Here is a 26,915-nt window from a genome sequence, read left to right on the forward strand (position 1 = left end):
CATTTATCTGAATTAAACTCCATCTGCCACTTCTCAGCCCATTGGCCCATCTGATCAAGATCCCATTGTAACCTGAGGTAACCTTCTTTGCTGCCACTACACTTCCAATGTTGGTGTCATCTGCAAACTTACTAACTATACCTCTTACGCTCACATCAAAATCATTTATATAAACGACGAAAAGTAGTGGACCCAGCACCGATCCTTGTGGCATTCCACTGGTCACAGGCCTCCACTCTGAAACACAACCTTCCACCATCACCCTCTGTCTTCTACGTTTGAGCCAGTTCTGTATGCAAATTTCTAGTTCTCCCTGTATTCCAGGAGATCTAACCTTGCTAACCAGTCTCCCATAGGGAACCTTGTTGAACACCTTACTGAAGTCCATATAGATCAAGTCCACTGCTCTGCCCTCATCAATCCTCTTTGTTACATCTTCAAAAAATTCTATAAAATTTGTGAGACATGATTTCCCATGCACAAAGCCATGCTGACTATCCTTAATCAGTCCTTGCCTTTCCAAACACATGTACATCCTGTCCCTCAGGATTCCCTCCAACAACTTGTCCACTACCAACGTCAGGCTCACTGGTCTATAGTTCCCTGGCTTGTCCTTACCACCCTTCTTAAACAGTGGCACCATGTTTGCCAATCTCCAGTTTTCCAGCACCTCACCTGTGACTATCGATGATACAACTATCTCGGCAAGGACTCAGCAGTCACTTCTCTAGCTTCCCAGAGTTCAAGGGTACCCCGATCAGGTCCTGGGGATTTATCCACTTTTATGTATTTCAAGACATCCAGCACATCCTCCTCTGTATTACGGACATTTTTCAAGATGTGGCCATCTATTTCCCTACATTCTATATCTTCCATGTCCTTTTCCACAGTAAATAATTGATGCAAAATACTTATTTAGTATCTTCCCCATCTTCCGCGGTTCCATTCAAAGGCCGCCTTGCTGATCTTTGAGGGGCCCTATTCTGTCCCTAGTTACCCTTTTATCCTTAATGTATTTGTTAAAACCCTTTGGATTCTCCTTAACTATTTGCCAAAGCTATCTCATGTCCCCTTTTTGCCTTCCTGATTTCCCTATAAAGTAAGAATTCATTTGATCTATCTTGTCTATACTCGACATATGCTTCCTTCCTTTTCTTAACCAAACCCTCAATTTCTTTAGTTATCCAGCATTCCCTACACCTACCAGCCTTTCCTTTCACCATAACAGGAATATACAGTCTCTGGACTCTCGTTATCTCATTTCTGAAGGCTTCCCATTTTCCAGTCGTCCCTTTACCTGCAAACATGCTGCCCGAATCAGCTTTTGAAAGTTCTTGCCTAATACTGTCAAACTGGCCTTCCTCCAATTTAGAACTTCAACTTTTAGATCTGGTCTATCCTTTTCCATCACTATTTTAAAACTAATGGAATTATGGTCGCTGGCCCCAACATACTCCCCGACTGACACTTCAATCATTTGCCCTGCCTTATTTCCCAAGAGTAGGTCAAGTTTTGCACCTTCCCTAGTAGGTACATCAACATACTGAATCAGAAAATTCCTCATCATCTAAACCCTCAACACTATGGCATCCCAGTCTGTGTTTGGAAAGTTAAAATCCCCAACCATAACCACTCTGTTATTCTTACAGATAATTGAGGTCTCCTTACAAATCTGTTTCTCAATTTCCCTCAACTATTATGGAGTCTATAATACAATCCCAATAAAGGTGATCATCCCTTTCTTATTTCTCAGTTCGACCTAAATAACTTCTCTGATGTATTTCTGGGAATATGATCCCTCAGTACAGCTGTAATGCTGTCCTTTACCAAAAATGCCACTACCCCCATCTCCCCATGTCCTTCTTGTAGCAATTGTATCCTGGAACATTAAGCTGCCAGTCCTGTCCATCTTTGAGTCACATCCCTGTAATTGCTAAGATATCCCAGTCCCATATTCCTAACCATGCCAAGTTCATCTGCCTTCCCTGTTAATCCCCTTGCATTGAAATAAATGTAGTTCAATATAGCAGTCGTACCTTGTTCTCTGCTTTGTTCCTGCCTGCCCTGACTGTTTGACTCGCTTCTTTTCTCAACTGTACTCGTCTCAGATTGATCTCTTTCCTCACTATCTCCTGGGTCCCACCCCACCCATCTTAATAGTTTAAATCCTCCCGAGCAGCTCTAGCAAATCTCCCTGCCAGTATATTAGCCCCTTTCCAATTTAGGTGTTCTTTTGCACAGGTCACTTCTACCCCAAAAGAGATTCCAATGATCCAAAAATGTGAACCCTTCTCCCATACACCAGCTCCTCAGCCATGCATTCATCTGCTCTATCCTCCTATTCCTACCCTCACGAGCTTGCAGCATCAGGAGTAATTCAGATATTACTACTCTCGAAGAACTCCTTTTTAAATTCCTGCCAAACTCTTTATATTCTCCCTTCAGAATCTCATCCTTTTGCCTTCCTATGTCATTGGTTCCCGTGTGGAAAATGACTCCCTGCTGGTCCCTCTCCCCCTTGAAAACATTCTGCACCCTCTCTGAGACATCCTTGATCCTGGCACCAGGCAGGCAACACACCATTCTGATTTTTCACTGCTGGCCACAGAAATGTCTGTCTGTGCCTCGAACTAGACAGTCCCCTAACACGATTGATCTCTTGGAACTTTACGTGCCCCTCACTGCATTAGATCCAGTCTCAATACTAGAAACTTGGCTGTTCATGCTACATTCCACTGAGAATCCATCACCCCCTACTTTTTCCAAAACAGCATACTTGTTTGAAATAGGGATAGCCAAAGACTCCTGCACTAACCCCCCCCCCCCCACCTTTCTTCCCTTTCCTGCAGTTAACCCATCTACGTGACTGTATCTGCAACTTTTCTCCCTTCCTGAAACTGCCAGCCATCACATCTCCTTGCTTTTCTAAATTCCTCATTACCTGTCTCTCCAACTGATCCATTTGATCTGATAAGATTCGCAACCAACGGCATTTATTGTGGATATAATTCTTAGTAACCTGTAAACACTCCCTAAACTCCCACATCTGACAAAAGGAGCATATCACTATTAAAGGCCATTTTTGCTTCTTCCAATCTACTGACCCAGAAATAGCACTGTCTTATTCCTCTACAAAACACTGCTCCAGGCTAACTTAATACTTATGGCTTATATTTTTATATTTAATCAAGAGACATATCTCAATAAAACGTAATCAACAAAGAACCCACTATACTCACTCTGCAGACTTTCTGTAAGGCCATACTTAAATATATTCACTTGTCTGTTTCTGTGTTATAATCTCTCCCAAACAAGTTCCTCCAAGATTAGTTGTGAATTTCACTTTTTTTTAAATTTTCCGAGACACACTCCGATGTCCAGCAATACATGAATTCAAACAGCAAAGGCAGTAACTGTGCAAGCTCACAGCTGTGTCAGGTGGCAGTGTGGGTTCCTTTCTCTCTTTCTCTCTTGCACTGACCTTACCATGTGCTGCCTTTGTCTGTTCCTCTCCCTTTTAAAATTGCTGCTATTTTGACTTTTTTTTTCCTTTGAAGTTCCAAAACAATGCAACAGCACCTGCTACGCCTGGAATTTGAGGAAATCACCTCCAACATCTAAAACACCTCTGAAAAAAAAGGAGCAGCCTATTAGAGCCAGAAAATTTTCCCTCCTCCATCTTGGATTACACAAGAGGGGAAGATATAAAAGAGACCTAAGAGGCAATGTTTTCACGCAGAGGGTGGTGCGTGTATGGAATGAGCTGACAGAGGAAGTGATGGAGGCTAGTACAATTGCAACATTTAAAAGGCACCTGGGATATGAATAGGAAGGGTTTGGAGGGTGATGGGCCAGGTGGGACTAGATTGGGTTGGGATATCTTGTTGGCATGGACAAGTTGGACCGAAGGGTCTGTTTCCATGCTGTACATCTCTATGACTCAACGACTCTAAAAGTGAGTGAACATGGCAAGATTCAGGAAAGTCAGATTCTAAAAAGTAAAGAAGAAATGTCTGAAGGTTGTATCACTGAAGGAATAGCATACAGTGGCATGGATGCAAGGACTTCAGACACTGTGGAGTGAAAATGTAATTTTAGGTCGACAGAAAAATTAAAATGATGATTTGACAGGAATTCAATTATTGTCAGAAACAAAAAAAAAGAAGCTTCAGAGTTCCATACACTCAGTTGCATTAGCTTTTCCAAGGTTTTGATCAAAGACATGTATGGAAGCTGAATACAGGGAGCTTAATTTTGTTTCTAGTCATTTAATGTGTGACCTGAGAGTTACTGATGCCAACACTGAGCTGCTAGAAAAGAGATATGTTTCAGTTCTCAACACCAACAACTCAGCTTGGCAAGCTACAAAATTCAGCAAAAAAAAACTGCACACCAAGTCTTGGGTAAAAGTCACGACTACATGTACAATAGATTTCTTTGATCAATGGGCCTAGGATTGTATGTAGGATATTAATTGATGGTTGCCACTATGGGTCCAATTATACTTATAAAATGCCAGTATTTTTATTGCAGCTTTTCACTATGCACTCACGGTTGGTGTCCCTGGTGACATAACACAACATCATAAAATACACTGCATTTCCAACAGCTTCACTGCTGTGTAATAGAATTAACCCCAACCTTTTACAATCCATTCATCTTTATAACTTCATGCATTTACTGAACAACAGTCCTGACATTTTTCAGGTCGAACTGACTCTATAAAAGCAGCCTTTTTCAAAGATTGACTGGAAGGTAGAATTCAGCTTCATGTTAGCAGATCTCTTAGAGTTTGAAACAAGACAGGTTAGGTTAACTCTTTGATGGTAGAATTTAATTTACTCTAAGAGAGTTTCTAAAAACGTAACTGCGTTTTCCATGCTTTCAGTCTTCTGCCCTAATAAGATGTGCACATTCATGCTAAATTTTGTTTAATTATATTGCCACATGTCTTGGGATGTTTTACTCTCCTGGAACATTATATAAATGTAATATTTTGTTTTAAAGAACATGAGGGGCAGCCATCAAATGTTTTATTATTTTGAAAAATCTGAGCTCGGCATGCTTTTCATTCTCCTTCTCCTCAATTTTACTCCCCATCTCTTAGTGGACTTACTCCAATATCCCTACTTTACAGCAAACCAACCCCCTTGATCACAAACACTTGTTTCTTACCATCGCAGGACAAGATATCTGGGTCTTTTTGTAAAACACTTACTGATGCCGTCCAGACATTAGACAACAAAGGACACAGAATGGAGACTACGATTTACATGGGTCAGTTTGCATTAAACCTTCCTAAATTGATTAGCTTCTGAATCTGTTATCCTTGAAAACATTCTTACGCCTGACCAAGCTTTTTGTCAATTATCCCAATTCCTTTATGCTGATCAATGTCAAAATTTGTTTGCTAACATTTGTGCGAAGCACATAGTAAAACGTTTCAATGTTAAAGGTGCACCATAAATGCATGTAGTTATTACTCATCACAGCTTATAGTTTGGTGTGCAATATAGAATTTTTATAACAAGATAATGTTACAGCCAGTTAGTAATAAAATTGTGACACAATAGGGTGTTTTGACAATTGGCAAATGTTATTGCTGTCACACTCTGGAGAAGACCACAACAGCAAACGGTAAATTAACACACCTCATGTAAACTATTTGCTGCATCATTGCTTTATTGAGGGCCATCAGCTTTTGTTTTAAACTGCTGAATGACTGTCCTCTTGGTCAGCACATACCAGATCATAATCAACTGCATCAAACAATTTCTCATCTCCCCTCTGGTTCTTTTGCCAAGGAACATAGGAAAAGGAATAGGGCTGAAGAGACTCCTCCTTTTCCTGGGAGACAGAACCCACCATACTGCAATTTGCTGACACAATCTGTTTGCCTCGCAGAGTAAAGCTGCAAATGTTAAGGCGTCTCCAAGTGCCTGCTGCTGAAATTTACACTTTTCCTGTAAACGTGCTTTCGTGGCGGTGTGGAATTACACGTCTCAGTGTGGATTTACAGCTCAGATCTCAATTATTTTATGGCTGATGCAGAAGAACCAGGGTCTTTCCAAGCAGCCAAAATGATTAGACATGAGTCTGCACAGCAGTAACAATCCATACGGGCACAAAATAACATTGGATGAAAGCAATCAAGAAAATCTACAGCATTTCATTCAAGCCAGTAGAGTATGTTTCAGCATTTGGGTTCAAAGAAGCACTACACAATGGAGAGATGCATTGTGTAACGATCTGTGTCATGGATCACAACTCCAGCCAAACCTCAAGGCTTCAAGCTGACCCATGATTGAAAAGCATGTATGTTTAGGGGTCTCCAGCCTCTCCCAGTAATGGTGTGAGGCAACGGTAGTGAAATATCACAGTAGGGTCAACAACCTTCGAAAACTAAACCTTTCACAGCCAGGTGAAGTCTGAAGTTTTAAACATGGAAAACTAAAATATAACTCCAGTTCGGGACACCCAAGCAGTTTCCCAACATACAGCGATGGCCTTGCTAAAGCAGAGCATCTGTGTACCTGGCTGCTTTGACATGTTCCCTCACGTGGAGCTTGAGAAATACCTTGCTGAGTGAGACATAAAAACATGAATGACATCACCAAGAGTCTACCTCTTTAACCAATTAGATTCAAGGACCGAGAAGGAAACGAAAAGAAAGGAATTAACGTCAACAGAATCAAAACCAGAAACTGACAAGTCATTTGGTTGGAAAGATTGGATTGAAAGAAAGGAGACGGAAGTTTTTTTTTAAACTGTATGCAGGAATGACAGGGTGGGGCAAGGGTGCTGAGAGAGAGATCCTGTTTCGGCAAACAAAGTGACAGAGCGACATAAATCAGCCAGCAAGCAGGCTCTGGAAATTTGCAATGATGTAGAACTAAAGCTCCTAAACCCAACGACTGATTTGCAAATTAAGAAATTTCATTGATATTTCATGTAACAATGAAGTGCAACAGATTCAATGGATTAAAGAAAACAATCTTTCTTCTGCATATTAAACAGTCCTTCTGAAGTTTGCATGACAGATGAAATTTTTCATGGAGAAACAGAAGGAATTAAAAACCAGACTGACACCTATAACAGCAGGCTGGAAGAAAGATATTGCAAAGCTGTTGGAACTGTTACCAGACGCCAAAGAAAAGCTCACTTCTACAGGAAGCAGCAGAAATTCTGTCAACATATGCGCAAGGAAATTTCGTTCCCCTTGTGAAACACTGCAAACTGCTCTCTGTTTTACAACGCTCAAGTTAACCATTTATCAGTAATTATAGCTGTTGCATAGGGCCTTGTTCAAGGTACAATCTTCAGTTTCCCCTTACATGTTGCTAGGCTACATTTCCACATACACAGATAGTCATATTGCTGTGCACAAACAAGCATGGCACTAAGTGTAGATCCTGAGGGCACTCAAGTGCAAGAGTATCATAGTGAAGTCCAATCCTGCCTTAACAAAAAACAAAGCAGCTACACTTTCCAGCAAGAGTTGGAGATGGTCAGGAGGCTTGGCTAATTGTTCCTATGAACCACAGTTATACAGCAAAGATACACCTGGCAATTTTACTAGGGATCAGACTCAAAATCCCCATGCTCAGTGACACCGGGTACGTTCATCCAGAAAACCACCAGAGGAGCCAGCATGCTCTCCACTTTGTGACATTTACACACATCCCAATCCAAAGCAGAAAAGGAAGATGGTTTTGGTTTTTAGATACCAAATCATTTTAGCCTCATGACATTATTACAGGAATTCCAAAGGAGTGTCCTGAGCCCAATCATCTTGAGTTGCTTCATCAACAATCATCCCGCCACCATAAGGTTGCGGTATGTAGGCTTGCTCACAACTGCACAACATACAGCACCATTTGCAATTCCTCAGATATAAGCAGTCTATTCCAGCATGCAGAACCTGAACAACTTTGCGATTTGGGCTGAGTAAGTCCAAACAACATTCAAGCCACACAAATAGCAGGCCAATGACCATCTCCAACAAACAAAAGAAGCCAATTGCCAGACCAGTCAACTGTTTTAACTAATGCTGAATCATCAATCACCACCATTGAAAATAAACTTTCCTGGACCAGTTCTATATATACTGTAGCTACAGTACAGGTCATGAAGTTGGGAATTCGATCTTCATTTCCCAAATCCTGCCCATCATTCCCAGTGGCTGGATTATCGCAGTTCCAACAACACTTGCAAAGTTGGACACCATCTTTGACAAAGCAACCCATAGAATCATACAGCACAGAAACAGACCCTTCGATCCAACTAGTCCATACCAAACATAATTCCAAACTAAGCTAGTCCCACTTGTCTGCTCCTGGCCCATAGCCCTCAAAACCTTCCATATCCATGTACTAATCCAAATGTCTTTTAAATGTTGTACTTGTACCCACATCCAAGACTTTTTCAGGAAATTCATTCCACATGCGAACCACAGAGTAAAAAAATTACCTCTTACGTCTTTCTAAAATCTCTCTCCTCTCACCATAAAATGAGCCCTCTAATCTAGAAATCCCTTATGCTATGGAAAAGAGGACTACCATTAGCTCTATCCATACCTCATTATTTTACCTCTGACAGTTCAGTAAAAGCAGTCACAACTTTCCTAGCCTCTCTTAATAACTCAAACCTTAATACCCAGCAACATCCTGGTAAATCTCTTCTGAACTGTCTGCAGCATGATAATAACTGGGCGACCAGAATCTGACAGTTTTCCAGAAAAGGCCTCACCAATGTCTTGTACAACCTCAACATGACTTCCCAACTTCTTTACTCAAAGGACTGATCAATAAATGCAAGCATGCCAAATGCTTTCTTAACCACCTGTTCATGTGATGTAAACTTCATAGAATTATGTTCCTGCACCCCTAGGTCCCTCTGTTCTATAATACTACCCATTGCCCTACTATTAATTGTACAAGCCTTATCCTTGTTTGTTGTACCAAAATGCAATACCTCACATTTATTCAGATTGAACCCCATCTGCCATTTTTCAGCCCATTGACCCATTTGATCAAGATCCTTCTGTAATCTTAGAAAACCTTATTTACTGTCTGTTATGCCACCAATTTTGGTGTCGTCCACAAACTTACTAACCATGCCTTCTGTATTCTCGTTGAAATCATTTAATAAACGATAGATGACACAGAGCCAATCCCTGTGGAACACCGCTGGTGACAAGCTTCCAGTTCAAAATGCATCCCTCCAGCATTACTCTGTCTCCTGCCATTAAGCCAATTATGTATCCAATTGGCAAGCTCATCCCAAATCCCATTTGACCTAATTTTACTAATTAGTCTATTATGCTGAACCTTGTTAAAAGCCTTACTAAAATCCAAATAAACAACATCTACTGCACTGCTATCAATCTTTTTGGTAACCTCCTCAAAAAACTCAATGAGGTTTGTGAGACACTATTTTCCTTGCACAAAACAATGCTGATTATTCCCTGATCAATTTTTACTTATCTTTTATAATCACTTGCAGCAATTTACACACAAGTCAAATTCACAGGTCTATCGTTCCCCCGTTTCTCCTGACCCTTTCTTAAGCAAAAGTACATTAGCTACCCTTAAGTTATCAGGTACCTCACCGATAATGATAGATGGTGCAAATATTTGACTGACAGTTCAAGCCTACCAGCACATCTTGGGTATGTACTGACTACAGAATGCACTGTAACAATACACTAAGAATCCTTCATCAATACCTTCAAAATCCTTTACCTTTATGAACTAGAAAAACAAGGACTGCTTGCAAATTCATACACTGTTCTGACAGAAATGTATTGTTGATACTTTACTATCACTGGATCAAAATCATGGAACAGCCTCCCTAATGGCCCAGGAATTGTCCATGCATCAAAAGTGCTGGATGGGTCAATGAAGGTAGATCATTACTTTCTGAAGAGACAGCTAGGATTAGAAATAAACACTGATCTTGCCATAAGTGCTCACATCCCATGAATGAATAAAAGTCAGTTCAAGAACAAATCTTGCTGCATGTAGCAGAAGATATTAACGCAGCTTTGCCACTAAATGCAGTGCCTGGCTAAAGTCACAACAGACACAGAGTCTTCCTAATTGGGTCTGCATCAAGCTTCATTTTGTTACCTTCACAGAGAGAATGTATTTGAATATTCACCAACAAGGATTCAATGTCAACTCTGAATTCAAGACAATCTTCAGTTCACACACTCCTCCCACACTCTGGTAATCACAGGTAATTTGATTAATCAAAGCAGGGTCAATTTAATAAATACAGGATTATAAGCTGCCAAGCAATGGGCACTTAAATGTTCCGTCTCAAAAACAAAAGCACTATTGCTGGTCAAAATGGGAACCTGATTTGAGGAACGGTATAAAATCCTTCCCTCTCCTTCCTGTGTTAAACACCCTGCAAATAGGTTTGACAAGTCAACCAAAACCATATGTCTTTAGGTGATTTTAAAATGTGAAGGGCCAGAAAATCACCTTGTTGCTTTTATTTGCACAGCAAAAGCTCAAAATCTACAAAAGTAATACATTCATGCAGCAGGGAGCTGGAAATGAGCAACTTAAGAGAGTCCCTGTACAATCTTGCCATTCCGACAAATGACATGCTAAAATAAAAAAAGTACTCAGAACAGAGACATCAAGTCATATTTGATACAACTTTAATTGATATCGCGCCTTACATGCATTGAAGACCCTTGGGACATTTAACAAGACAGAAATAAAAATATTCAAGGAGAAAGTGAGGACTGCAGATGCTGGAGATCAGAGCTGAAAATGCGTTGCTGCGCTTTTCCAGCAACGCATTTTCAGAAATAAAAATATGACAAAGCACAAAAGGACAGGTGACCAAAACACTTTGTCAAAGGAAAAGATTTTAAGAAGTGAATTAAAAGGTGAGGAGGCAGATAAAATTCAGAAACAAACTCTAGAGTTTAAGGCAGCTGAAGTCACAGTTGCAAATGGTCCAGCGATCCTTAAGGACATCGAACCAGAATAGCTTCAAGCCTGAATAAACCTGCATCTAAAAGTTTCTATTCTGTACATCTGCATCATCCATCATTAAAAACGTGGACAGAAGCAAATGAAACTCCAACTACTGCTGTTCTGTCAGCTAGTCAACCTAAACTGATTTCTAAGCAGCCTCCCAATCGATGGAATTAATTTCTTATTGTGGTCTTGGTGGCAGATAATGTTCCTCTTTGACTCCGGCAGGGGCCTCATTAAATAAATTAGGGGATCCCACAATGTTAGGTAGGATCATAGTGCTCCCAGTCTAACTCTTTCCTGGGCATAGCAGCAGCCTCAAGAAATTTACTGAGAAGCCATCAGGTGACCCTGCGTGAAAGCTAGAATACTAGAGCACTCACTCCAGGTGCTTCACAGGAAATGTGCAGGTCTCTGCTGCCCGGTCCCCTTAGCCCTCAATGCTATGAGACACTCATGACTGCTGAACAAACCTTGATGCTGCTGAGTGATGTACAAGTAGCCCAATCCTCATCCACTTCCTCTCACCTTGGGTCTGAGGCATATTTCATCTAGTAGCTAGTTCAAAAATATACAATATAGCCAGAGTTGGGAGAAATTTCAAAACGTTGCTCAGGATGTTCCAGCACTGCAAAGAATTTACAACACAAACTGGCTACTCAACCCAACCAGTTTAACATTACTGTTTACTTTCTACAAAACTGAAAAATGTGTTGCTGGAAAAGCGCAGCAGGTCAGGCAGCATCCAAGGAGCAGGAGAATCGACATTTCGGGCATGAGCCCTTCCTCAGGAATGAGGAAGAAGGGCTGAATTCCTGAAGAAGGGCTGATGCCCGAAACGTCGATTCTCCTGTTCCTTGGATGCTGCCTGACCTGCTGCGCTTTTCCAGCAACACATTTTCAGCTCTGATCTCCAGCACCCGCAGACCTCACTTTCTCCTAGGTTCTACAAAAGCCTGATAACACCATGACTGCTCACATGAAGGAAGCAAACTTTGTGAACACCACTGAAATTCATTTTCCTTTGAGCAACTTAATGCAACAACATAACAGCAACTTATTTAAATATGGGATCAAAATGAACCTAGCTGCTGTAGCCTATAGGGGCAGAACCAGACACTCATTCAAGAAAAGAGAATAGAGAGGTGGAAGCAAGGATCAAGGAAAATGAGGTGGCAGTCTGGAAAGCAGGAATTCCAAATCCAGCTAATGCACACATACATACAAGCCAGGGAAGAGACTTATAAACTACACCATCTACCCCATTCCACCCAATCCTTCTCTTATTATAACTCTCACTCCCTTCCACACATCAGCCCTGTGCTCACTTAACCAAGGCAAACTTCTGTCCCAAAACATCTCAAATTTAAAATTTTCACCCTGGTGTCCAAGTTCATCATGGCATCATCCCAACTCCAATCTCTAAAACTGCTGTTATTTCTTACCTCTAGCACATTGCTAAATGCAATTGGTCCACCAGCTATGTCTGTCTTGATTTTAAGCTTTGGAATTTACTCTAAATCTCTTCTCCCCCCCTCCCCCAGCTCTCACATCTCTCTTGCTTTGATTTGCTGCTTGAGACTTACCTCTTTTCCAAGGCTTTTGTTACTCACTCCAATATCTTCAGCATCCCATGAATATCACAGATCAGTAGCTGCTGACTGTTCAGTATTTCAGCAGATTCCATTGTGCAACTTGTTTGCACTATGCCTTCTGTGATAAGCGGAAACTTTCTATTAATGAGTTGGGACTAATGATGGCTGATACTCGTTGCTTGCTGATGACGCACAGACAGCCACCTGATGAGTGGGCGAGTTCAGTGCGGAGGCAAAAGACATTTGAAAAGCAGATTCTAGTGGCTGAAAATGTCACACAGCCAGTGACAATTAAAGACAATGGGTTCATACACTCATATGTACAGTATGTTCACAGACAGTGAAGTAGCTGCAGGATTCTTAGCCCTGGGATGTGAAAGGCTGTAGTTCATGATTTATTCCCTCACTTTTGCTATTTAATAAACTCTACAACGTGTTGGGTCCTAGGACTATGAATACTGCCAGGAGCACAAACAGGATCAGCCTGACCATATCCGTAAACAAGGCAATTGCCTAGAGGGCCAAATTAGAATTTACTTTGCCAACTAAAGAAAGGTAAAATTTTCATTAGATGCAGGAGTAGAAGTATGCCATTTGGCACACGGAGTCTCTTCTGGCATTCAATGAGATCATGGCTGATCTGAAAATCCTCAGCTCCATTTTTCTGCTTTAGCCCTACAACTCTCGATTATTCCCTTTATTAATGAAAGCCTATCTCAGCCTCAAATACATTGAATGACCCTTAATCAAGACCCATCATTATTGGTCTGACAGGTCAATACCAGATCAAATGAGCCACACAGTTGGGCCTGTGCTTAGAGAGGAATTTAAAAAAAAATTCAAGGTTTCTACAAAATAAGAGGCATTAAGAGATGGGGGAGTAGTGCTGGAAAGTGGCATTGAGGAAAATATTGGCGGAGGTCCATTTGAAACTGTGGAGCAGATTTGATGGTCTGAACTTCCTAGGTCTCACCGATGTCACGATTGATATGCTGCTTTCTGAAAAACCCAGAACACCACCTGCTATCAGTCTTCCTGGTCTGGGAGGTGTTTTTTACCACATGTTTGCAAAGGGCAGGAATGTCACTGTTGCCAGCACTATATTGCCCAATTAGTTCCCAATAGACGTGAAGTCAACACAATGTCCATTCCTCTAACTATGGACCTTGATGTCAGTGACAAATATTAGCCCACATCCAATGCACCTACTTGCAGAATGGGGCTACCTGTTCCTTGTCAAAATTCCATTCGACTTAAGTGAACAAGTTGAATGCTATCTGACGTTGTGCAGACCAGCCCTGAGCCTCATACTTAACCCTGGATCATTCTGCATAGACGTGGATTTGACAGGAAAACTGTTTCGACTAACAATTGTTTTGCACAAATGAAGCAGAAGCTGAGTCAGCAGCAGCAAGCCAAAATTATCACAGCACAACAGGCCATTTGGCCCAAATTATTCTGTTCTTACCTTCCTACTTCATCTACCCCATCAACAATTCCTTCCACTCTTTTCTTCTTTGTGTCTTTATTCAGTTCCCAATAACACATCTGTATGACACCTAGTGACCTCCATATTCTATGCGATGATGTTGCTCATATACCCTCCTTGGAGGGTGAATTGTAGGAAGTACTGTATGTAGAATGTTAATTTTTTCTTTCCATTCTTTAAAATTGATTTGTTAAATAGTTTACCAAAATAGAAGTTAGGCATTTAAAAAAGTTTTATTTCAATTAAGAGGATAATAGCATTATGTTTTAATATTTTTTCTGTTTAAGGATGGCTGACTCCAGTTTGAACGTTGGGAATCATTGTGAAAGACCTTATATGAAACAAAATTGCAAACCTTGACAACATATCCCCAACTTTAAGTGTGGACACCTTGTATTAGCTTTCTTGGTGACTATCTTACAGTTATAGCATCAAGCTTTAAACTCCTTCACAAGCAGCAACATTTGCAATATATTTACCCTATCATTTTAAGTTACCTCATTAGGTACAGCTTTATTTTGAGGGGAAAGAACTCCACCCAGTTCAATCCTTCCCATTAGTTATTACCTCAGGTTCTGGCAATATCTTTGTAAAACCTTTTCTGAAATTTCTCCTATGCCTCTAAATCCTTTGTGAAATATGGAGACCAGAACTATATATAGTACTCTAAACTGATAAGATGCCTCGGAAGCAGAACTCTCAGCTTGAAACGATTTAAGTCACTGGAGACAGCACACAACATTTTAGCAAGACGCTTTAAATATCTCAAAGTATTACAAAAAGGGGGAGGATACAGAATGAATCAGCTCTTTGACAGCGAGAAGCCGCTTGTTCTTCTGTAGTTAAGCTCATAAACCAGAACGTCAAAAAACCCACCTCTTCCGTTCAAACATTTATATTAATTAACATGATGTTGCGCCTTCAAATCACAACTTTGCAAGGCAAATACTTGAACCAGCAGCAACTAACAATGCTTCCCATCACAGCCATCTTCTGCTGCCAATGCAGCAGCATCATGTAAATGCCCTGAGACATCAGCATTAGGTTAAAACAAGGAACGAGAATGCTGATTCAAGTGAAATCACAAATGCCATGGAAGACGCAGAATTGCATAATTACAGTAGATGAGCACAACCAAATGAATATCTTGGGTTTCACAAACAAAGGCACTGAGTACTAAAGCATGGAACTTATACTGAACCTTTAATTAAGGTCTGGTCAGGCCACAACTATGGAATCGTATCCAGTTCCAGTCCTCAAGTTTTAGGAAGAATGCAGTGCATGATATTTATTAGGAAATTGAGAAACAAATTTGTAAGGAGATTTCAATTATCTGTAAGAATAATAGGGTGACTATGGCAGGGGATTTTAACTTTCCAAGCATAGACTGGGACTGTTATAATGTTAAGAGTTTAGATGGAGAGGAATTTGTTAAATGCGTGCAAGAAAATTTTCTGATTCAGTATGTGGCTGTACCTACTAGAGAAAGTGCAAAACTTGACCTCCTTTTGGGAAACATGGCAGGACGGGTGACTGAGGAGTCAGTGGGGGAGCACTTTGGGGCCAGTGACCAAAATTCCATTAGTTTTAACATAGTAATGGCAAAGAATAGACCGGATCTAAAAGTTGAAGTTCTAAATTGGAGGAAGGCTAATTTTGACAGTTTTAGGCAAGAACTTTCAAAAGCTGATATCTGGGGTCAGATATTCGCAGAAGAACTAACAGAATATTGAAGGCAGAGCGGCAGACATGATCTATGTGAACTTCAGTCAGGCATTTGACAAGGTTCCTCATGGGAAAATGGCTAGTAAAGGTTAGATCTTATGGAATACAGAGAGAACTAGCCATTTGGATACAGAATTGGCTGGAAGGTAGAAGACAGTGGGTGGTGGTGGAGGGTTGCTTTTCAGACTGGAGGCCTGTGACCAGTGGCATGCCACAAGGATCGGTGTTGGGTCCACTACCTTTTGTCATTTATATAAATGATTTAGCTATAAACATACGAGGTATAGTTAGTAAGTTTGCAGATGACACCAAAATTTGAGGTGTCATGGACAGCCAAGAAGGTTAACTCAGAGTACAATGGGATCTTGATCAGATGGGCCAATGATCTGAGGAGTGACAGATGGAGCTTAATTTAGATACATGTGAGGTGCTGCATTTTGGAAAAGCAAATCAGAGCAGGACTTATACACTTAGTGGAAAGGTCCTGGGGAGTGTTGCTGTACAAAGAGATCTTGGTGTGCAGGTTCATAGTTCCTTGAAAGTGGAGTCACAGGCAAATAGGATTGTGAAGGTGGCGATTGGTACGCTTGCCTTTATTGGTCAGAGCATTGAGTGTAGGAGTTGGGAGGTCTTGCTGTGGCTGTACAGGACATTGGCTAGGGCCACGTTTGGAATACCGTGTGCAATTCTGATCTCATTTCTATCGCAACGATGTTGTGAGACTTGAAAGGATTCAAAAAACACTGATAAGGATGCTGCAAGAGTTGGAGGATTTGAGCTATAGAGAGAGGCTGAATAGACTGGAGCTGTTTTCCCTGGACCGTGAGGCGCTGAGAAGTGACCTTATAGAGGTTTATAAAACCATGAGGGGCAGAGATAGAATAAATAAACAGTCTTTTCCCTTGGGTGGGAGTGTCTAGAACTAGAGGGCATCGATCTAGGGCGAGAGAGGAAAGATATAAAAGGGACCCATGGGGCGACATTTTCACGCAGGTGGGTGGTGTGTGTGTGTGGAATGAGCTGCCAGAGGAACTAGTAGAGGCTGGTACAATTACATTTAAAAGGCATTTGGATGGGTATATGAATAGGAAGGGTTTGGAGGGATATGGGCCAGGTGCTGGTAGGTGGGAAGAGATTGGGTTGGGATATCTGGTCGGCATGGACAGGTTGGACCAAACGGTCTGTTTCTGTACTGTACATCTCTATGACTGTCCAGAGTGCTGCTGAGCTTTACCAGAAAGCAGTGCTTATCTGTGCTGTAACACCAGGGGGAGCACTTCCAGCAGCTATGTCAGATTTTTTTTAAAGCTATTTCAAATTAATCTGTTCAAACATGTCATTACAAATCTCTGGAACTGGTGGGATTTTAACCTTGGTCTCCTAGCTCAGAGGCACGGTAACTACCACTATGCCATAACAGCCCCAAATATTTTCAAGTGTAGCTGTCTCCCTTAACTCATTTGTCCAAAGAGGCAAACTGAAACCTGAAATAGAGAGTAAAGTGAAAAAAAAATTATGATTTAAAAATCAAAAAAAAACTTGCAGATGCTGGAAATGTGAAACAGTGCAGAAATGTAGCAGGTCCAGCAGCACCTGTAAAGACAGAAGTGAGTTCACATGGAGTCTAGTGATCGTTTGTCAGAACTGACAGTACCTGGAGATGGGTGTGGACATTGATGATGGAGTGGGGTGAGGAGGAGGAATTGAGTACACAGAGATAGTGCCCCAGAAGATTTTTTTTTTTGGGGGGGGGGGGGGGGGGGGGGGGGGAAGCGCAGATAGGCAAACAGAGTGAGAGAAAATTGCTACAAGGGTACTAAGAAGAAATGTAAATGGTTGAAAATGCCTGTGCTTGGAGTGGCCCTCACACAAGAGGACCTAGGGATTTGCAGGAAGGTATTAATGAAGAGGGTGCTCGTGTTCTGAAATAGTCTAACTCTGTCAGAATGGTTCCATAAAATGATCTTTTTTTTTCCCAGTCATTAAAATTTCTCAACAAAAGTATCGCTTTTGAATAGATTTTTGCAGATGCTATTAAAAAGATTTTAGAAAACATTAAAACACGTGGGCTGGTTCCATTTTTCACCAGTGCTCGTTATTTTCTACAAATAAAGTATCCTTTGATACCTGGGATTTCAAATGAAATTTTTAAGAAACATCATGCTGTGTGGTGCCCAAGGTAATGACTTTCTAATTAACAGCCCCATTAACTATCAAATGAAATAGCCATGCTAAACAGGAATTGAGATTTGCAGAACGCTGGTGCTCCTGCAATAAACCACAAAGGCAGCAGTTTCAGTTGTGCACATGCTAGCCGAATACACATGCACAATTGAACCTGATTTCTTTCTGATCAGAAGCAGGAGTTAGTGTTACCAGAACAAATCCAGGGATTGGGATTTAATTTACAAGATTAGGCTGAAACTGGGATTTGCCTTACTTGGAGCAAATAGGAATGAGAGGAGTAATGAGATGAACAATTGCAGGTGCTGAAGATCTGAAACAAAAATGAAAATTGCTGGAAAAACTCAGGTCTGGCAACACCTGTGGAGAGGAAACAGAGGCAATGTTTTAAATACAATGACCCTTCTTCAGATTCAAAGGGTCACTGGACCTGAAATATTGAACTCTGCTGATTTTTCTCCAGCAATTTCTGTTTGAAGTTGAGAGGGGATTTAACAGAGATATACACAATGATGACAGGTTCAGTCAAGGCTGAGAAAGAAAAGCTGTTCTTCTTATTAGGGTCCTGCGCAAAGACTAAGATCTGTCTACGAGGGTGCTGGAAGCCAAGTTGATCAGTGATTTCAAGTAGTAGTTGGATGGGCACTTGAAGAAAATCAACTTGCACGATTACAGGGATAGAGAGGATGAATCTGAGTGGATTGTATGAGGGAGGTGATGGTCTAGTGGTATTATCACTAGACTACTAATCCAGAAACTCAATTGCTCTGGGAACCTAGGTTTGAATCCCGCCACAGCAAGTGAATTTAATTTTACAAAAATCTGGAATTAACAATGACCATGAAATCAATGCCGATTGTTGGAAAAAATCCATCTGGTTCACTAAAGTCCTTCAGGGAAGGAAATGTGCTACCTCCATTTGGTCTGGGGTGTGACTCCAGACACACAGCAATGTGGCCGACTCTCAACTGCCTTAAATGGCCTAGCAAGCCACAGTTATACCAATTGTTAAAGTCTCAAAGAACAGAAACTGGACAGATAACATGGAATCAAACTAGGCACCAGAAAAGAGAATGACAGAAACAGCGCTGTCTACTCTGCAAAGTCCTCCTTACTAACATCTGGGGGCTAGTGCCAAAATTGGGAGAGCTGTCTCACAGACTAGTCAAAAAACAGGTTGACATTGTAAGATATGATGCCATGAGCATGACTACGTCCTAGACGCCACTACCGCCAACCCTGGATATGTCCTATTCCACCAACAGGACAGACTGGCAGAGGTGAGGTTAGAAGACAGCCTTGACATCAAGGCTACATTCAACCGAGTGTAGCAAAGAGCCCAAGCAAAACTGGAATCAGTGGAAGTGGGGGCAAACTCTCTGGTGATTAGAGTCATACCTGACATACAGTAAGATGGTCATGATTGTTGGAGGACAGTCTTCTTAGCTCCAGAACATCTCTGCAGGCGTTCCTCAGGGTACAGGCCCAACCATCTCCAGCTGCTTCATCAATAATCTTCCCTCCAACATAAGATCAGAAATGGGAATGTTTGCTGATTGCAGAGTGTTCAGCATCATTCGCGACTCTTCAGGCACTGAAGCAATCCACAAACAAATGCAACAAGACGTGGACAAAATCCAGGCTTGGGCTAACAAATGACAAGTAACATTTGAACCACACATATGCCAGACTATAATCATCACCTATAAGAGACAACCTCGCCACCACCTTTTGATATTCAAATAGCATTACCACCACTGAATCCCTACCAACATTGTTGGAGTTTTCATTGATCAAAAACTCAACTGGACTCTCAACATAAACAGAGTGGCTACAAGAGCAGGTCAGAATCAAAAAACACTGCAGCAAGTAACTCATCTCCTGACTCCCCAGAGCCTGTCCTTCATCCACAAGACAGAAGTGTCATGGAATATTCCCTTCTTGCCTAGATGAGTGCAGCTCCAACAACACAAGAACCTGACACCATCCAGGACAAAGCAGCCTGTTTGATTGGCACTACATTCACAAGCATGTACAACTGAAGTACATACTGCTACTGAGCAATCTACAGGATGCACTGGTGAATTTCAACAAAGATCCTTAGCCAGCACCTTTCAAACTCATGACCACTTCCATCGAGAAAAACGAGGGCAGTTGATACAATGGAACACCATCATTTTCAAGTTCCCCTCCAAGCCACCTAGGATCCTGACTTGGAAACATATTGCCGTTACCTTCACTGTTGCTGGGTCACAATCCTGCAATTCCCTCCCTAACGGAAGTGTGGGTCAACCCACAGCAGGTGGTCTGCAGCGGTTTAAGACGACAGCACACCCACACCTTCTCAAGGGCAACAAGGATGGGCAATAAATGCTGGCCAGCCAATGCCCATATCCCACATATGAGTAAAACAAAATCCAGCAGGGTTTTGGCGAGTGAATGGTATCCTTTGCCGTCATCATGGCACTAAGGAATTTGCTTTTTTTTATTTAAAACTGGAGAAACAAAATCAAAACAAAAATGCTCAAAACAAATTAGGGGCACTTAAATATAACTTGCAGCCCGAAACAAGTTACATTCCAGAGCTGGAACTAACCAAAATGCATTACCGAGCAATCAGTTGCAATTAGTGATATAAATTAATCAACCAGCCATGCCCCAGGCAGAGTGGTTATAATCGATTATATTTCAATTCCAGTTTTCCGAAGTGCATCATGGCCATCAGATTTCACACCTTCATTTCTGTCCAACGTTGAACTTAATTGCAGCAGGTGGAACTTTAACCGAGGAAACTGAAGCCGGGAAGGACTGGCGTAGTAGGTGCAAATTACTGCAGATGCTGGAATCTGAACTGAAAATAAAAAGTATTGGATATCACAACAGGTCAGGCAGCATCCATGGAGAGACAGCAAGCTAACAGTGATTCTCGATGACTCTTCATTTTTTTTTGTTTTAAGGTCCGCTGCTTTTCATCATTTATACAAATGATTTGGATGTGAACGTAGGAGGTATAGTTACTACGTTTGCAGATGACACCAAAATTGGTGGTGTAGTGGACAGTGAAGGTTAGCTCAGAATACAACAGGATCTTGATCAGATCGGCCAATAAGCTGAGGAGTGGCAGATGGAGTTGAATTTAAATAAATGAGAGGTGCTGCATTTTGGAAAAGCAAATCAGAGCAGAACTTATACACTTAATGGTAACATACTGAGGAGTGTTGCTGAACAAAGAGACCTTTAATAGGTCCTTGAAAGTAGAGTCACAGGTAGATAGGATAGTAAAGATGGTAATTAGAATGCTTTCCTTTATTGGTCAGAGCATCGAGTAAAGGAGTTGGGAGGTTATGCTGCAGCTGTACAGGGCACGGGACAGGCCACTTTTGGAATATTGTGTGCAATTTTGGTATCCTGATTATTGGAAGGATATTGTGAAACCTGAAAGGGTTCAGAAATGCTTTACAAGGATGTTGCCAGGGTTGGAAGATTTGAGCATAGGGAGAGGCTTAATAGGCTGGAACTATTTCCCCTGGAGTGTTGGAAGCTAAGGGGTGACCTTATAGATGTTTATAAAATCATGAAGGGCATGGATTTGGTAAATAGACAAGGTCCAGAACTAGAGGGCGTAGGTTTAGGGGAAAGACCAATATAAGAGAGACCTAAGGGGCAACTTTTTCACGCAGAAGGTGCTGCATATACGGAATGAACTGCCAGAGGAAGTGGTGGAGGCTGCAACATTTAAAAGGCACCTGGATGAGTATACAAATAGGAAAGGCTTAGAGGGATATGGCCAAATGCTAGTAAATGGGACTAGGCTAAGAGATCTGGTCAGCATGGACGAGTTAGACCGAAGAGTCTGTTTCCACGATGTACATCTCTATGACTGGGAATAGCAAAACTTTCTAGAAACTGGCACAGAAGCTGAGAAATGGAATGAAGAATAATGCCAGTGGAAACTATACAAAAGTTTGCCAAAAATCAGGAAGGCTAAGTATTAACACCACAGCTAATGAAAAGCCATCAACTGCGCAGTACTAAACTGGCAAATGCACTGAACACTGAACTTGGTATGAGATTAGATTAGATTAGATTCCCATCAGTGTGGAAACAGGCCCTTCGGCCCAACAAGTCCACTCCGACCCTCTGAACAGCAACCCACCCAGACCCATTCCCCTACGATTAGCCCTGACAAATGTACCTAACACTACGGGCAATTTAGCATAGCCAATTCACCTAACCTGCACATCTTTGGACGGTGGGAGGAAACCGGAGCACCCAGAGGAAACCCATGCAGACACGGGGAGAATGTGCAAACTCCACGCACAGTTACCCAAGGTGGGAATTGAACCCGGGTCCATGTCGCTGTGAGGTAGCAGTGCTAGCCACTGAGCCACCCTGCAGACCAAAACTTTCAGGTTCAATCCCCTGCTCTATTTTGTGCCAAGTGACCTTAGATCGAGTGGTTGCTTCAGATGCCAACAACTGGCTTCAGCACTGCATTGGGGTCAAAGCTCTCTTCTACTTGTGATTTGGAGATGCCGGTGTTGGACTGGGGTGTACAAAGTTAAAAGTCACACAACCCTAAGTTATAGTCCAACAGGTTTATTTGGAAGCACTAGCTTTCAGAGCACTGCTCATTCATCAGGTGGTTGTGAAGTTTCAGGTTGCAAGACACAGAATTTATAGCAAATGTTTACAGTGTGATGTAAACTGAAATTATCTATTGAAAAAGACCCGGATTGTTTGTTAAATCTTTCCTCTTTTAGAATGAACATGTTGGTTTTAGTTCTTTCATATGTAAATCACAGAACATTTAAAAGATACATTCTCATGTGAACTCTAACAATTCATGTCAGCCCAGATAATGCATTGAAGGTGTGAGCTGCCCTGTGTGAGACTATCTCTGCCACAATGGTCAGACTGATTCAAATCTAAAAACTGGATTTACAGAATCTTACATAAATCCATACAGTTTTTGAGCAAACTAAAATGTAACTCTGCAAGCACAAATTCACCCCATAAACTTGGGTGTGCGTGTGCGCGCGCGTGTTTGCGGTGGTGGTGTTGGGAGGAACGGGGTGGGGGGGGGGGGGAAATTATGTGTGAGAGAGTGAGTGCAAAGAGGTACAAGTCTGTGAGAGGGTAGGACTGTATACGTGAGTGTATGAGAGAAGGTCAGTCTGTGTGCGCGCGCATTCGTTTGCGCGTCTGTCCACATGTGCGCATAGTGCAATGGGGTCACCTGTAGTGTGACATGAACCCAAGGTCCCAGTGGAGGCCATTCCATGGTTACAGAACATGGCTATTAGCCTCTGCTTGGCCACTTTGTGTTGTTGCCTGTCCCAAAGTCAACCTTGGAGGACAGTCACCCAAAAGGTTCGAAGTAGAATATCCTGGACTAAAGTGTTCTCCGACTAGGAGGGAACACTCCTGTCTATTGATTGTTGCGTGGTGTCCATTCATCCATTGCCTGCTTGGTCTCGCCAATGTGCCATGCTTCAGGGCATCCTTGCCTGCAGCGTATGAGATAGACAACGTTGGCTGAGTCACATGAGTAGATTTCATGAAATTGGTGGCTAGTGTCCCCATGTGTAACATTCTATCCGTGTCAACACTCTGACACATTTTGCAGCGTCTACCGTGACAAGGTTGTATAGTGTTGCCCTGAACGCTGGGCAGTTTGCTACAAACAATGATCTGTTTGAGGTTTGGTGATTGGTTAAAGGTGAGAAGTGGAGGTGTGGGGCAAGTCTTGGCAAGGTGCTCATCCTCATTGATAATGTGTTGCAGGCTCGAAGGCGTAATTTTTCGGCTCCTGGGAAATACTGGACAACGAAGTGAACTGTCGGTTGCAGCTCGTGTCTGTCTCCTGAGGTGGTCATTATGGTTTCTCGCTGTGGCATGTCGGAACTGGCAGTCGATGAGTTGAACATCACACCCCGTACTTACAAGGGCATCCTGGAGTACTTCCAGGTGCCCGTCACGTTCCTACTCCTCTGAGTAGTAGGGCTTGTCCATAGGGGATGGCTGTTTTAAAATGTTTTGGGTGGAAGTTGAAGAAGCGTAGTTTTGTCAGGTTATCCGTGGGTTTGTGGTAGAGTGTGGTGCTGAGGTGACCATCCTTGATAGAGATGTACGTGTCCAAGAATGAGACTGATAGTAGAGAATAGTCCATGGGGAGTTTGATGGTGGGATGAAACTCATTGATATCACTGTGTCGTTGTTTCAGTGACTCCTCACGAAGGGTGCAGATGATGAAAGTGTCGTCAGTGTACCTGTTGTATTGTGTTGCTTGGAGGTCCTGCATTCAGAAGTCTTGTTTGAACCTGTGCCTGAAAATGTTGGCATACTGGGGTGCAAGCATGGTTCCCATGGCTGTTCGGTGTGTCTGGATGAAGAACTGGCTGTCAAAGGTAAAAATGTGGTCGAAGATAAAGCAGATGAGATGTAGGACGGTGCTCATAGATTGGCAGTTGTTGGTGCTGTGTACTGAGGCTGTTGCCACGATGCAGTCATCGTGGGGGATGCTGGTGTAGAGTGCTGAAACATCCGTTGTGACGAGGAATGTTCCCGGTTCGACTGGTCTGTGGATACAGAGTGTCTGTAAGAAATCTGTAGTGCCGCGACAGAAGCTGGGGGGGTCCCCTGTACAATGGGTTTCAAGATGCCTTCAACATAGCCAGACAGGTTCTCACACATTGCCTGATATAATGGGACATCCTGGTATGATGGGATGTCAGACAAGGATGGCCTGAGGCATGGTACATTAGCAAGACCAAGCAGAGGCTACGGGCAATGGATGAATGGACACCGCACAACAATCAACAGACAGGAGTGTTCCCTCCTAGTCAGAGAACACTTTAGCGGTCCAGGACGTTTGACCTCTGACCTTTGGGTGACGGCCCTCAGGACAGGCAACAACGAAGAGTGGTTGAGCAGAGGCTGATAATCATATTTGGTACCCAAGGGGATGGTCTCAAGCAGGACCTTGGGTTCATGTCACCCCCACAGACCCATACACTCGTGCAGACCCTCTCTCGTACGCTCTCACATGCACCCACTCACAGACTTGCACCCTTTACACTCTGAGACACTCAATCCCCCCCCCCAAAACACATGCCCCACATGCATACATGTGGGACAGAGAGGTGGGCAGAGGGGGTGGGGTTGCCTTGTTAGTTAAGAACAAAATTAAATCTATGGTATTGAATGACATAGCGTCGGATGATGTGGAGTCTGTGTGGGTGGAATTGAGGAACCACAAAGGCAAAAAAACCATAATTGGAGTTGTGTACAGACCTCCTAACAGTGGTCAGGACCAGGGACGCAACATGTACCGGGAAATAGAGAAGGCATGTCAGAAAGGCAAGGTTACATTGATCATGGGTGACTTCAATATGCAGGTGGACTGGGTAAATAATGTTGCTAGTGGATCTAAAGAAAGGGAATTCATGGAATGCTTACAGGATGGCTTTTTGGAACAGCTTGTCATGGAGCCCACAAGAGAGCAGGCTATTCTGGACCTAGTGCTTTGCAATGAACCAGACTCTATAAAAGATCTTAAAGTAAGGGAACCCTTAGGAAGTAGCGACCATAATATGGTAGAGTTCAGTCTGGAGTTTGAAAGGGAGAAGGCGAAATCTGATGTAATGGTGTTACAGTTGAATAAAGGTAATTATGAGGGCATGAGAGAGGAACTGACTAAAATAGACTGGAAGCAGAGGCTAACCGGGAAGACACTAGAGCAAAAATGGCAGGAGTTTGTAGGTATAATTGAGGACACTGTACAGAGGTTCATTCCCAAGAAAAGAAAGATTAACCGGGGAGGGATTAGACAACCTTGGCTGACAAAGGAAGTCAGGAAATGTATTAAAGAAAAAGAGAGATCCTATAAAGTGGCTAAGAACAGTGGGAAATCAGAAGATTGGGAAGGATACAAAAGCAAACAGAGGATAACAAAGAGTGTAATAAGAAATGAGAGGATCAAATATGAAGGTAGGCTAGCCAGTAATATTAGAAATAATAGTAAAAGTTTCTTTCAGTACATAAGAAACAAACGACAGGCAAAAGTAGACATTGGGCCACTTCAAACTGATGCAGGGAGCCTAGTGATGGGAGATAAGGAAATAGCAGGAGAACTTAACAAGTACTTTGCGTCAGTTTTCACAGTGGAAGACATGAGTAATATCCCAAAAATTAAAGGGTGTCACGGGGCTGAGTTGAGTATGGTTGCCATTACGAAAGAGATAGTGCTAGAAAAGTTAAAAAGTCTTAAAATTGATAAATCTCCTGGCCCCGATTGGATACACCCTAGAGTTCTGAGAGAGGTTGCTGAGGAAATAGCAGAGGCATTGGTTGAGATCTTTCAAGAGTCACTAGAGTCAGGAAAGGTCCCGGATGATTGGAAGATGGCTGTAGTAACCCCCTTGTTCAAGAAAGGATCAAGGCAAAAGATGGAAAATTATAGGCCAATCAGCTTAACCTCGGTTGTTGGTAAAATTCTAGAATCCATCATTAAGGATGAGGTTTCTAAATTCTTGGAAGAGCAGAGTCTGATTAGAACAAGTCAACATGGATTTAGTAAAGGGAGGTCATGCCTGACAAACCTGTTGGAATTTTTTGAAGAGGTAACAAGTAGGTTAGACCAGGGGAACCCAGTGGATGTGGTCTATCTGGACTTTCAAAAGGCCTTTGATAAGGTGCCACACGGGAGACTGCTGAGCAAGGTGAGGGCCCATGGTGTTCGAGGTGAGCTGCTGGGATGGATTGAGGATTGGCTATCTAACAGAAGGCAGAGAGTTGGGATAAAAGGTTCTTTTTCAGAATGGCAGCCGGTGACGAGCGGTGTCCCGCAGGGTTCGGTGCTGGGGCCACAGCTGTTCGCATTATATATTAATGATTTGGATGAGGGAACCGGGGGCATTCTAG

The 26,915-nt window shown here is 42.3% G+C and overlaps 1 protein-coding gene across 5 annotated transcripts in view; it reads right to left on the reverse strand.

The window, feature by feature from the left end:
• The window catches only part of LOC140453534 (phosphatase and actin regulator 4-like), a 180,996-nt gene that overhangs the window by 98,403 nt on the left and 55,678 nt on the right, over window positions 1–26,915 (reverse strand). The window contains exon 1 of one of the 5 annotated variants that reach the window (XM_072548292.1): window positions 20,725–20,748. The exons of 3 other annotated variants lie outside the window; for them this stretch is intronic. The gene's annotated coding sequence lies outside the window, so the exon portion shown is untranslated. Of the gene's footprint in view, window positions 1–12,583; window positions 12,702–20,724; window positions 20,749–26,915 lie in introns of those variants that run through there. One more of the 5 variants, XM_072548291.1, reaches the window with a different exon arrangement.

Source organism: Chiloscyllium punctatum, chromosome 27 (assembly GCF_047496795.1).
Source record: "Chiloscyllium punctatum isolate Juve2018m chromosome 27, sChiPun1.3, whole genome shotgun sequence".
Lineage (NCBI taxonomy): Eukaryota > Metazoa > Chordata > Chondrichthyes > Orectolobiformes > Hemiscylliidae > Chiloscyllium > Chiloscyllium punctatum.